This window comes from Terrapene carolina, unplaced genomic scaffold (assembly GCF_002925995.2).
Source record: "Terrapene carolina triunguis isolate 2854851 unplaced genomic scaffold, T_m_triunguis-2.0 Scaffold132, whole genome shotgun sequence".
In the NCBI taxonomy this organism is placed as follows: Eukaryota; Metazoa; Chordata; order Testudines; family Emydidae; genus Terrapene; species Terrapene triunguis.
Genome location: NW_020664483.1, coordinates 14,197,363 through 14,209,872, shown reverse-complemented (window position 1 = coordinate 14,209,872; position 12,510 = coordinate 14,197,363). Strand labels below are relative to the sequence as shown.

At 42.9% G+C, this 12,510-nt stretch overlaps 1 protein-coding gene across 2 annotated transcripts in view; it reads left to right on the top strand.

Moving 5' to 3' along the window:
• Window positions 1-5,212: 5,212 nt before the first annotated feature.
• The window catches only part of PELI1 (pellino E3 ubiquitin protein ligase 1), a 56,062-nt gene continuing 48,764 nt past the window's right edge, over window positions 5,213-12,510 (top strand). Inside the window, exon 1 of one of the 2 annotated variants that reach the window (XM_024208410.2) lies at window positions 5,213-5,310. The gene's annotated coding sequence lies outside the window, so the exon portion shown is untranslated. Of the gene's footprint in view, window positions 5,311-5,979; window positions 6,030-12,510 lie in introns of those variants that run through there. The other variant, XM_026653211.2, reaches the window with a different exon arrangement.

Genomic DNA, 12,510 nt, shown 5'->3' with positions numbered 1-12,510 from the left:
CAACAATCTCCCCCCCACCCATCCCAGCCTCACTGCAATCATCAGATCTGATGTCACACGGGCACACACACACGTTCATTTAGTTAGTCACATACATTTTGTTCTTCCTCAGTTGCACATGTGTCTCTCCCTGACAAAACAGAGAGGCATGTTCACCGTGGAGTTAATGGGAGTTTTGCCACAGACTTCACTGGGAACTGGAAACTGGGAACTGGTCCCATAAAAAATGGAAGTGACTCCTGTGGAAGATATGGAAGTATATCATCTCCAGGTCTCCCAGCCTCTCTTTCAAAAATCCAACACAAAGTAAATTCAAGATCGCAATTATTAGGAATGTGTCTACATTAGCTTATGTCCTGAAATATGATCCACAAATGTTAACTCCGGTGGTAGCAAAATAGGAGTACTAGTACAGAGAAGACACCAGCGGTCATAGGTGTTTTCAATACTATGGGATCAGTCCTTCAAGGTGCTGAGTAAACTGGCTCAATCCAGCCAAGCACGTAAGCATATGCTTAACTTTAAAGGGACTAATCAAGTGCATAAAATTAAGCATGTGCTTAAGTACCTTGTTGGATCAGAGCCAGACTGCTCAAACCAAGGGGTCCCACTGACTTTTATGGGCGTGGGTCCAATGTCATCTAATCCCCCTGGTCAGTTCTACACAACATGGTGGTAAAAATATATGTGGCCACCATCACCATGTCAATACCAGCCCTCTCCTGCTGCTACATCAGTGCTAGCAAAGATGGGACATTTTTTAGGAAAAAGCCCACTATAGACAAGGCCCATAATAAAAGGCACATCTGTATATTTTTTCCCATATACAGTACCAAATGTACAGTTAGTTTCACTGTGTAATTCACATTTATTAAATCATAATAATTTAGTATACAATATATTACATATAATATACTATAATAATTATTAATTGTGGTAGCACCTAGGAACCCCAGTCATGGACCAGAACCCATTTGTGCTATAACACAGTGCGGTAAACATGTAGTTGAGAGATAAATAGATGCTGTATACTGTTTAATTCCCCCCTCCCCCTTCAATTATTCCATCAGGAGTTTCCTTCAGACAAAATAAAACATGTTATTTGAAATTAATTATAAAACAAAATGTTCCAAGGAATTTTATTTTTTTTAATTCAGATTTTGGTAGTGGTTTTCTACATATGAAAAAAAATCTGGTTCATTGACATTTATTTATGTATATTTAAATATATACAAGAAAGAGAAAATAAGATCAGAGGTCACATTCAGGTCATGATTTCCCGTAAGCTGGGGGAAAAAATAGAACAAAGTAAACTGATGTGTTCTATTTTCCACCACCACAAGGGTACTTCAGGTGAAATAGTACTCTAGTCATTCAGAGTATGTATTTTGCCCAGACCAAGTGATCTATGAAAACGGATATAATAATCATCAGCAATAATGCTAGAGTAGTGCTGTGATATACAAAGGCAGAGATCTTTAACCTCTCTCTCTCTCTGTGTATTTTCTGTATGTATGTCTCTGCGTATATACACACACACACATATACACAGACACATTTGGGCAGGATTTGGCAGCCTGCCATGGTTATGATATCCACCATTATTCATTTCACTCATGAAAAGAAGTAAGATTGGGAAAATACAAAACTACAAGTCTCAGTTCATTGTGTCTTAACATTAAATGAATTAAGCTTTTTGTTTTTCATGGTACACCTTTACCTCGATATAACATGACCCGATATAACACGAATTCGAATATAACGTGGTAAAGCAGTGTTCCGGGGGGGCGGGGCTGCGCACTCAGGCGGATCAAAGCAAGTTCGATATAACGCGGTTTCACCTATAATGCGGTAAGATTTTTTGGCTCCCGAGGACAGCGTTATATCGGGGTAGAGGTGTAGTTGCTCTGTTCAGTGTGTAGATTTGATTCACAAAATGAACTCTCAACTCTACTACATAACACCATTTAGGAAAAGGTGAGGAAAGTATCTATATTTATGTGGTCATAAGGAAACACTCCCTAATTGTCTATGCAAGGCTCTAGTGAACATTTTAATGTAGAATCCATGCAATTTTGTACACAGTAACATCAGTGAAAGAGGAAACAAAAGCTCTGCCATGTAAATAGCCCACAGAAATCAGAACCTCCCCCACTAACCTAACCAATCCATACAACAAAGTAGGGTGTAGCATCTGAAATCTAAAGATTTTCACCTACTTTATCATTCTGGGTCTGTCAGCCACCCTCACACTCCCCAACCCTCCCCCTGACTTCAAATATATCTGCCATATAATCCAAGTTCCTCCTCTGCATCTGTAGCAACATGCTAGAATCCTCCCTCGTCCTCCCATCTTTGGGATGAGAGTAAACCAGAGGTCTTAACTGTTTATGGTAATTAAAGATCCTAAGGCACTTTTTACACAAAAGAGAGGTGTTAACCTCAACCAAATTGCAGCTTGGGTAAGGATAGTCTTCCTATCTACATTTCCCACTGCAGTTTCAAATGGATAAAATATCCTTCACTTCTGTCCCAAACTGCTGTGTAGTGTAACGCTGTGCTTTGGCACAGTTGACATATTTCGTCTGGGAGATAGTTATATTTAATTGGTGAAAGAAGTGATTCCTATATATGGCGTGTACCAGTTCAGTTTGCTCTGGGATGAAAAATGCTATCAAATAGGGGTTAAAGTATAAGGGAATGAGGAAAAAATGCTTCCCCACTCACTGTGTGTTTGTACAGCATCTAGTACAATGAAGTCTCAACTGGGCACTCTGGGTGCTACTGTAATATATGTAATTATTAATAATTGATATTCATACATCAGTAGTTGGTACGTACATATTTGTGAGTGTGTATCATCATCGCCACTACAATGATCAGTTACTTGTCATATCATACCACCATCTCAGGTGTATCTCATGGGAATTCTCATACATCATTGAATAATCATTTAATAATTTCACTGTCTCTGTTTAAATATGTAAGTCTCTGAAGCTGTTGTTGATGAATCACAGCTGGTGCCTTTTGGATCTGAGTCAATTCTTTTCCTGCCTTCTATTTCCAATATATCTTTCATTGCTTCATTGTAGGGTGCCTAACTCATGTAATGCTGAAGGGTCTATTAGTAGCACTCCAGGATCCGAAGAATCATGCCTAATTTTTATATACATATGCATCCATTTAAACCAATTACAGATACACACAATCATTATATTTACTTGTATCTTCCTTGATGGAAAAAGGGAAAAGTTAGTTGTTTATGTTCGCCAGGAATAAAAATCTGGAGTTGATCAGCTTTTTATTTTCCCTCTACAACTATAGGGAGATGAGAGTCGTGGTGGGATGTATTTTAAGACTTCATAGACCACACAGGGCCCTCGGGATGCACATTGTGTCTCTGATTAACTGGATGGGGGGAGGAACCTATAAAAACTAATCATGATATTTTGCACTTATATAGGGCCTTTTGTCTGAGATCTCCAAGCTCAAACATTTACTAAGCCTCATGACCCCACTGTCAGGCAGGTAAGTTGTTCTCCCCAGCTGTGGGTGAATTGTGGCACAGATAAATTAAATGATCTGCTGCTGTTCTGGACGGTTTTCTCTGGAATTGTCCTCATTTCAGCAAAGCAACCCAGGGCTCAACAGAGTCCTAAAATTACTTTTGAGAGTCACACAGCATCATCATCATCACATGATTAAGTTTGTATCATAGCGTGGCATTTGCCTCAGATGTGACTAGGTTGTTTTACATCCAATCCTTGTGGCTCAGCAGTTGGATTCGTAGCTCTGCCATAGACTTGTTGTATGACTTTGGACAAGTCAGTCTCTCTGTCCCTATTTCCAAGTCTGTAAAATGGGCATCGGAGCAATAATACCCACACCCAGGGCTAAGGTGACCGCCTTCCTTTCAAGGAAATTAATTACAATTGCACGAAAATATGAACCCACCCCTCTCTGAGGCCAACCCTCACCCCTGAATTATTTACTTATTTTAAATATGATTATTAAGTCAATCGTGATTTTTTTTTTAGGCTTGTCTTTTTAGGCGATTTTCGAGCGCTTGAGTTTGGCAATGCTGCTCCAGTCAGGCATCCTCAATTGGCAGTTGCTTCACAGTGCATTGCTCTGAGACTCCCGTGGGCAGATGCGTTCAGCTAGCATGGCATCAGGCTTCCCAACCCATTGCCCTGGCTTCCCGGGGCAGATGCAGGTTGGATACAAACAAGAGGAAGTCTCCTTTTTCACCCAGTGCACAACTAACCGATGGAACATATTTCCATGGGATGTTCACAAGTGGATTAGGAATTTGTGGGGCCCTGGGTCAGAGCAAGTGGGGGGACCCCTCCCCATCCCTTCCGCCTGCAATCCCCCCCAGCCCACCTGTTGGGGAAATGGGGTCAAAACGCAGGGGCTTTCCCCGCCCCATCCCCTCACCCGGCGCTCCAGTTGGGGAGTGGGGTTGGAGTGCAGGAGCGCTGGGCAGGCGGAGCTGGTCGCGGGGACACCCATTTTTCCAGGGGCCCCCAATTGGCCGGGGCCCCTGGGCACGGGCCCCGTTGGCCCAGTGGCTAATCCGCCACTGGTTGTCATGGCCAAAAAGTATACCTGGGTTCGGGAAAGAATGAGATAAGTTCACAGAGGATAGGTCCACCAAGAGCTATTATGGTGTGGGGCACAGCCCCATGCAGGGGGACTGGAGGGGGGCGACCCTCAGCCTCTGACTGCCGGCAGCGGGGAGTGGAAGACGGGATGGATCACTCCATAGTTGCCCTGTTCTGTAGGCTTTCCTGAAGCTCTGGCACTGGCCAGCGTGGGAGCCAGGCTGCTGGGCTACCACACCCGCCGCCTAAAGGGCCGGGAACCTCCTCTGGCAAAATCAACCCCTGTGTGAGGGCAGAGACTAACCACCCAGCGCCCGCGCGGAGGGGGGGGAAAGAACTACAACTCCCATGATTCCCCGCGCGATGGCGCGGAGTGATGAGGTCACCGCGGCCCCGCCCACCCTGTGGGGTGTTGGAGCCACCGCTACCGCCGCCGCCGACCCAGAGCGCTGGAAGCTCGTTGGCGGTTGGCAGCTCGCGCTCGCGTCCGCCTCGATCCCAGCCACAAAGGGAGCTCCCCGATCCGTGCCGGCTGAGCGGGAGACGCCCTGGGCTCCGCGCCCCAGCCCGGAACTTCTCCACCCTTGCCCCTTGCGGGGGGTCTGGACCCATAGCGGCGGGGGCGCGCCTCCGGCCGCGGGGCTCTCTGTCGGGGTTCGAGCCGCCCGGAATCGCGACGGTGGGCGCCGCTGGTGTGGGCCGGGTGAGTGTCGGGACTCTCGGCCGGGACGTGTTAACCCGCGGGGGGGCGGGTCAGAAAGCCCCTCTGGTGCACCCAGCTGTCCCGGGCTGCGTCCCCCGCTTCTCGGCACGGTGGCGGGTGCGTGGGTCTGTGCCGACACCTACCTCTCTGGGTAGTGCCGTTCATGCCGGTCCTCACAGGGGAAATCCCCGGGCCCCCACTCGTAGCCCCCAGCCGCCCTGGGCGTGCTGCTGAGCACGGTCCTTTGTCACGGAGTTGCCGCTGAGAGAGCTCCTCTGGCTTTGTTTGATTCCTTGGAAACTTCATTTAGTTTTTGTCCCCCAAACAAGATGCGTCTCCTGAGCTCTGACTTCATTTCCTTTCTGCACAAATCCCGGTTTGAACCCGGTTAGTGGAGTGGCCTGGGAGCAGACGGGTGAAAACAAAACAAAGGGGGGTTTTGTTTGCGTGTGTTAAGCTGTACGTCTATTTTCCTGTATGACAACATATTTTGCCACTGTTTACTTGGGAAGAATCCCCATCACCGATAAGAGAGCTGAATTTTTATTCTGGTCTTTCTATTTTTAAGCCTCCTTAGAATTACAATGTACAGACCTATTTTTCTGTGCCCTTCTCCTGTATTTTATGGCTCGTTTACAAAGGATCTGTGATCCAGCACAGCTTTAGTTTGCCAGAAGAAACAAAATTGTGCAACCTACAGCCCCACACTCTTTACTGGGGTAAGCAGTGTATTTGCAGAGGTAAAATAACAACTGGGAGACACTATTATAAAAAAAGGAGATGAATTTAAAAGGCAGAGAGGAAGAACAGCTATATTTTTAGATGTGATTCCTTCCCATCCCCCCACCCCAAAAATCTCTTTTAGTGGCCAATACTTTTATACTGATAACTTTCAGCTTTCTTTTAAGTAAATGTGACCCAAAACGTGCAGTTATCTTGATCTCTGCTACACGTAGTCCCTTGCATATATACATGCCCGCTGTAGTTTAACAGTAGTACTTTGTTTTTTCATATTACTTTCAAAGGCCTTGGATTTGTTTTTGTTGTATTGATTGGACTGACAGTTTAAAATCTACCACTCTGTAATATTTTATAATTTTAGTTGGTAATAGACTGAACTGGAAAGGTTGCTCCTGAACATGCTCAGCAAAACGATGACCCCCCCCCCCACCCCCCATCTTGAATTTGCAAGGTGGGGGGCGGGGAGAAGGTTGTTTCTTTCTTTTTTTTTTTTTTGTGAACATAAAGTGTTGCAAAATAGGAAAGCTGTAATGTCCTGTTACGATGATTGGATTTAGCACTTTGTACGCTGTAAATGTGTAGGTTACGCAAAACACTGAAGGTTTCCTATGCAAGTTTCCTGAATTATTTATTTTGAGGAGTAGAAATGGTTCATGTTAAGAATTTTTTTAAAAAATGTAATTTTATTTGTAAATGTGACTAGTGATTGTGGTTGTCTCAATTTTTGGGTGCCAAACATAAGATGTCTTTTTAAAAGGCCCGATTTTCAAAAATTGCCGAGTACTCAGTCTGAAAATCAAGCCCCTTTGAGGCTCTCAAGTTGGGCATCTAAAATCGCTAGTTACTCTTGTCCAAAGCATATAATATGGTTGTTAATGAATTTTAATAATCTAGAATTAGCTAGCAAAGAGACTTAGTTTTTATGCGCCAGTTTTTAAACTAATTTTATTTTAGAGGACATAGAATATTGTTACTGTTTTGGGGAAGTGCTTAATTGGGGGGCGTTAGTCAGATATAACTTGATTTGATATCTTCCTCATGCAGCTAAAGTATTCGGGTCTAGGAGGTGCAGCAAGTCAATGGTCTAGGAATTATTTCAGGGAAGTTCTGTCGCCAGGAGGTTAAATTAGATGATCACAATGGTCCCTTCTGGCTTTGGAATCTATGAATTGCACTAGCATTTTACCTCTGAGATCAGAGTTCAAAAATAATTACTGAGGTTCCAAATGAATTTTAGTCTTCTCATAATCCTGATTTCAGTATATTAGGAAACCATTGTACAGTTTAGCATCAGTGTTATTTGCTTCTCCTGTCAAGAAGCCCAAAACTGAAAACAGGACTGTTTAATGTCAGGGTTGAGGTACAGTGGTAGAGCTGTGTAGGACAACTGAGCACAGCATCTGCCTCAGGCCAACAGTATTTGTACCTCCCTTTTGTGAGTAGTAAATCTAGTCCTAATATTTTTTCTATGAAAGAAGAAAAAAGCCTTGTTTAAAAAGAATTGTGGAATACAACAAGTAAGCTAGTTTGAAAATTAAGGCCATGTCTAAACTACAAAATTATGTCGACCTAACTTACATTGGTTACTAAATCGCTTGTGTGGGGGCTTCTTGTTTTGGTGGTCCGTGTCCTCACCAGGAGCACTTGTATCGATTGTATTGTTGGTGTGGGGCATTGTGGGACAGCTCCTGAAAGCCAGTAACAGTTGATGTAATCAACGCAGTGTCAGCATAGAGGCGGCATCGACCTAATTATATCGACCGTGACCATACGCCGCTCAGGGAGGTAGTGTTACTGAATTGGCATAGAGAGCTGCTTACGTCGGCGGGAGCCAAATTTAAGGGAAGACCCTTCCACAGCTAGATTGACACAAGGCAGTGTACATTGACCTAACCCGGTAGCGTAGACTAGCCCTAAAGCTGTTTGCAGATACTGAACTCTTTATTGATTGAAAAATGGGATGGAGAGTTGACATTGATTTAGTTAGGGGCAGTGTTAAAAATCAAACTCCAAACATTCATTTCAGAGTGCAGTAAAGTAGTATACAGCAGTTGCTTCAAGGCTTAAGCCTTTTGCAGCACATCAGCTATTATGAAGTACTGTGCTGTTTGTACAAAGAGGCTACTCTGGCACTGCGTACCTTATTGCTTAGATCACAAAAGTTCTCTGACTGTAGATGGTATTAGCAGAGAGAGCCCAGATTGTTTGTTTCCAAACTTTCATTCCTTAATCTCTAGATTCACAACTGCACTGACAAACTGTCTAAGGAAATGACAGTGAAGAGCTGGTGTAGGAACTAGGTCAAGCACTGGTAAATACTGCTGAGCCAGTTTCAGTGGAACAAAGTGAGCATGTTTCCATCTGATCTAGTTTGTTTCATTTCAGTTTACTTGTCACAGGATACGTGTGTATATTGCACACTGCAACCCGAGGCCATTAGTTTCACTAAAATTGGTGTTGCACCCTTGATTTGGTACTTACAGTGTATCTGGGTAGACAGGGTAATGGTCAGGGAGGGAAGAGTTTTTTTGCATTTGTCTTAAGGGCCTAATCCTAGGAGATTCCAAGCACCCACAACTCCCATCAAAGTCAGTGAGAGTTGAGGGTGCTCCGCATCATGCAGACTTGGACCATATGTTCCTTCCTTTTCTTCTCCTCTGTGCTGCCACTACCCTTCTCCTTGATGTTACTAGATTCTGAGGTAGTTGCGGGGAGGAGGGACAGGGACAGGGAATTGGCAAATACACACACCACTCTCATGTTTTCACCCCACCACAAAACAAAATTTATTGGTATCCTAGATTTCTCTAACATTCTTCCAATAGACCTGACATAACTCATCAGCACAAAGTGCTTGAAGACAGTGTTTCTAGTTTGACATACAGCTAGTAGTGATGCCTTCAGAAATCATGTCGTCTTGTGTTTTTATTCTATCTTTGTTTTTGTTTTTTACTGGAAATTCCTGACGAAACTAAAACTTTTTTATAACAGGCCCAAAATAACATTAAAAAACGTCAAATGTAATTATGAAGGAACTGAATCTTGGCCTGTTGCTTTTTTCACTTTAAATGCAGTAAGAATCCTATGTTTCCGACGTAGAAAAATGATGGTCTTGAATGAACCCCTGGCAGATTCAGAAAAGAACATATTAAATATAATTTGAAAATAATTAAATGTATAGTAAATCACTTTCAAAACCTCTGTATGCTGTGATGGATCCCATTGGTAGAGAGACATGTGCCACCTGCATTCTAACCATCTTCTCTTCTGCTTCACCTGTCTCAAATCTGAATATGATTGGCCTGTGAGGAAGAGAGTATTTAGGAGTCACTGTCTTGCTGGCTTTATAAAGTCCTATCAAACCTTTGATAGAACTGTTGTGGGGAAAAATAGTAATCTCCTTTACAACCCAGCATTTTTCTGTATGACCTCCAATAGTGCACAGCCAAATCAGGCCCTTGCTCTCAGTGGGAATGGTGCACCCGAGCCTCACGAAGTGTAGTGATGTGATATCCTTTCCAAGGGCACAGTTTACACACACACACACCTGTGATCTCTGATCCTATACCAATATCTAGCATGAGGCCAGCTATCTGAGGTGAACCACAAACACTCCCCCTCTGCTCTCTAGTGGAGCAGGCAGCAACAAATTTCAGCTATGCATCCCACAGAGGCCGATGAGACTTTTGGTATGCCCCTCTGCATATTGGCGGTTCAGCAATATCAGCCAAGTTGTGTTTTGTCCAAGTACTAATATTTAGGCCTGTAATTCATTAATCACATAAGCCTCCATCTTATCAAAGAGGGGGTTAAGAGGTGACTTGATCATGGTCTGTTAGTACTGACATTTCTGATAGTAGAGAGCTATTTCACCTAGCAAACAAAGGCATAACAAAATCCGGTGTCTGAAGCTAGATAAATTCACGCTAGAATCGAGGAGCAAATTCTTAATAGTGAAGGTAATGGACTATTGGGACAGTTTACCTAGGGAAGTCTTTAAATCAAGATTGAGTGTCTTTCTAAAATTATATTCTCTAGTTCAACCACAGGGTGGTATGGCTTTGATATAGGAATTGCTGGGTGAAATTCTATGGCCTGTGTTGTTCAGGAGGTCAGACCAGATGATCATAATGATCCCTTCTGGCCTTAAAATCTATAATGATCCTTCCTAATCAAACTTGTCCCTTTAAGCAGTTCACCATAAATGATTATAGTCTCCCTTGCGCACTAATTCTTCCACTTGGACATATTTAGCCATTAGTCTTTCAAGTATACTTTTGCAATTATGTATCACTTTGTTCGTCTTCAGAATGCTTTACAAACATTAAAAATCCCCCTCTTTCCCTTGAGCTAGGATAGGCATCCCCATTTTACACACGAGGAAGGGGAGTGGAAACTGAGGCACAAAGAATAGGGGCCTGGTATTGCATCCATTAAAATCAGTATGTGCTTCCCCATTAATGTAGGGGGGACAGGTATAGGCCTTAAGTGCTTTACCTCAGGCCATTCATTAAATTGGTGCCAGAACCACTATTAGAATTTAAGGAACCAGAAACTCCAGATCTTGTGTTTACATCACACCTCTCTGTTGAAGGCTGTAAATTTGCACCATCTGTGACTGTTTTCTCCACCCTGAATCATTGATCACTGTGTTTCTTGGTCATCAGTAGGGCCCTACCAAATTTGTGATCCATTTTGGTCAATTTCATGGTCATAGGATTTTAAAAATGTCATGATTCTAGCTATTTAAATCTGAAATTTCACGGTGTCATAACTGTAGGGGTCCTGACCCAGAAGGGGGTTCTGGGGTTCACAAAGTTACTTTAGGGGGGTCGCAGTATTGCCACTCTTGCTTCTACACTGTTGGTGGCGGCAGCACTGACTTCATAATTGGGCAGCCAGAAAGTGGTGTCTGCTGAAGGCAGACCTGTCACCAGCAGCTGCGCAGAAGTAAGGCTGGCATAGTATGGTATTGCCACCCTTACTTCTCCACTGCTGCAGGCATGGTGCTGCCTTCAGAGCTGGGTGCCTTGCCAGCAGCTGCCACTCTCCGACCACCCAACTCTTAAGGCAGCGCAGAAGTAAGGGTGGCAATACTGCAATGCCCCTACAAAACTTTGTGACCCCCCTGCCCTCCCATAACCTCCCTTTGGGTCCAGACCCCCAGTTTGAGAAAGACTGATCTCCCCGTGAAATCTGTGTAGAATAGGGTAAGAGTACAGAGAAGACCAGATTTCACGGTTCGTGACATGTTTTTCATGGCCGTGAATTTGGTAGTGCCCTAGTCATCAGCAGTGTTAAACAACTTAAATGGTAGGTTTGTAGCCAATATAGTTGTAAACTTGTCTGAGTACTTCGCTTAGATCCTCTGTATTTAAAAAAAAAAAAAAACACATTAAATTCTAAAAGAAGTGGCCTCTAAGGAACTCCCAAGAAGGGTCGTAGGCTTTATTTCTGTTAGTGCACTTTCAGATTCTCTCTGCACATTGATCGCTACTCTATTGTATCAGTAATGCTACCTTAATACACCCTTTCCATTTTTCAAATGTTTTTACATTTCACTATGCCATTTATGCAAGGATGTGGATTGCTTTAACAGTGTTTTAACACAAGATTCAACTGGGAAAATATGACAACAGAACTGTCACTTCATGTAGCTAAACCAAATGTCTGGTATGTGGTTAGGAATCTTTTTAAAATGCATCACACATGTGGCTTACTATAGAGTAATTCACTTCCTTTCAAAGAACTTGTAGCTTGTTTTCCTTCTATTATGCACGTCTTGGGATAAGCTGCTAATTCTAAAAATATGTCAGTTCTGCTGTTTCCCATCATCCGCTGTAATTTTTTTTCTTCTCCTTCATTTGGCAATAGTTTGCTTTTTCCCTGAACTGCTTTAAATACTCTAAGGAATACTTAAACATGGTAGAAAATAAAATGCAGCTAGTAATTCAAGTTGTTGTGATTGGATCATTGTTATATTTCATTGGATAACCAAAGGTAACTTTAAACGTGCATTGCTAAATGTGGGAGTGTACAGTATGTTTAGTGCAATAGACATTACTTCACTTAAGTGAGGTATATTTTTGGTTCATTTTTTAAATGGACTACACAATACCTTTTTTGGAAGTCTAGGGCTTGACACTTGTTTCTGAGTTGGGGGAGAGATTATGTTGTCCAAAACCTCATGAGATTTTTTTTAAATCTGTAGCATTTGTTGTCGTATGGAAGAAAAAGCCTTGCATTTCCATGTTTGAAACCAGAATCCAATATCCAGTGAGCCATTGGTTCTGCGTTAGTGTTACTGAGTTAACCATCATTGTAATTCAACTGCAGTTTTAGAAAGGCAAACACCACAAAATACATAGAGCTTTCACAAATCCGTGTGATGATTGCATGGGCCAAACTTGTTGGTTGCATATTGACTTAGAAGGTAGTCTTCCTATCTCAGAAAATGAA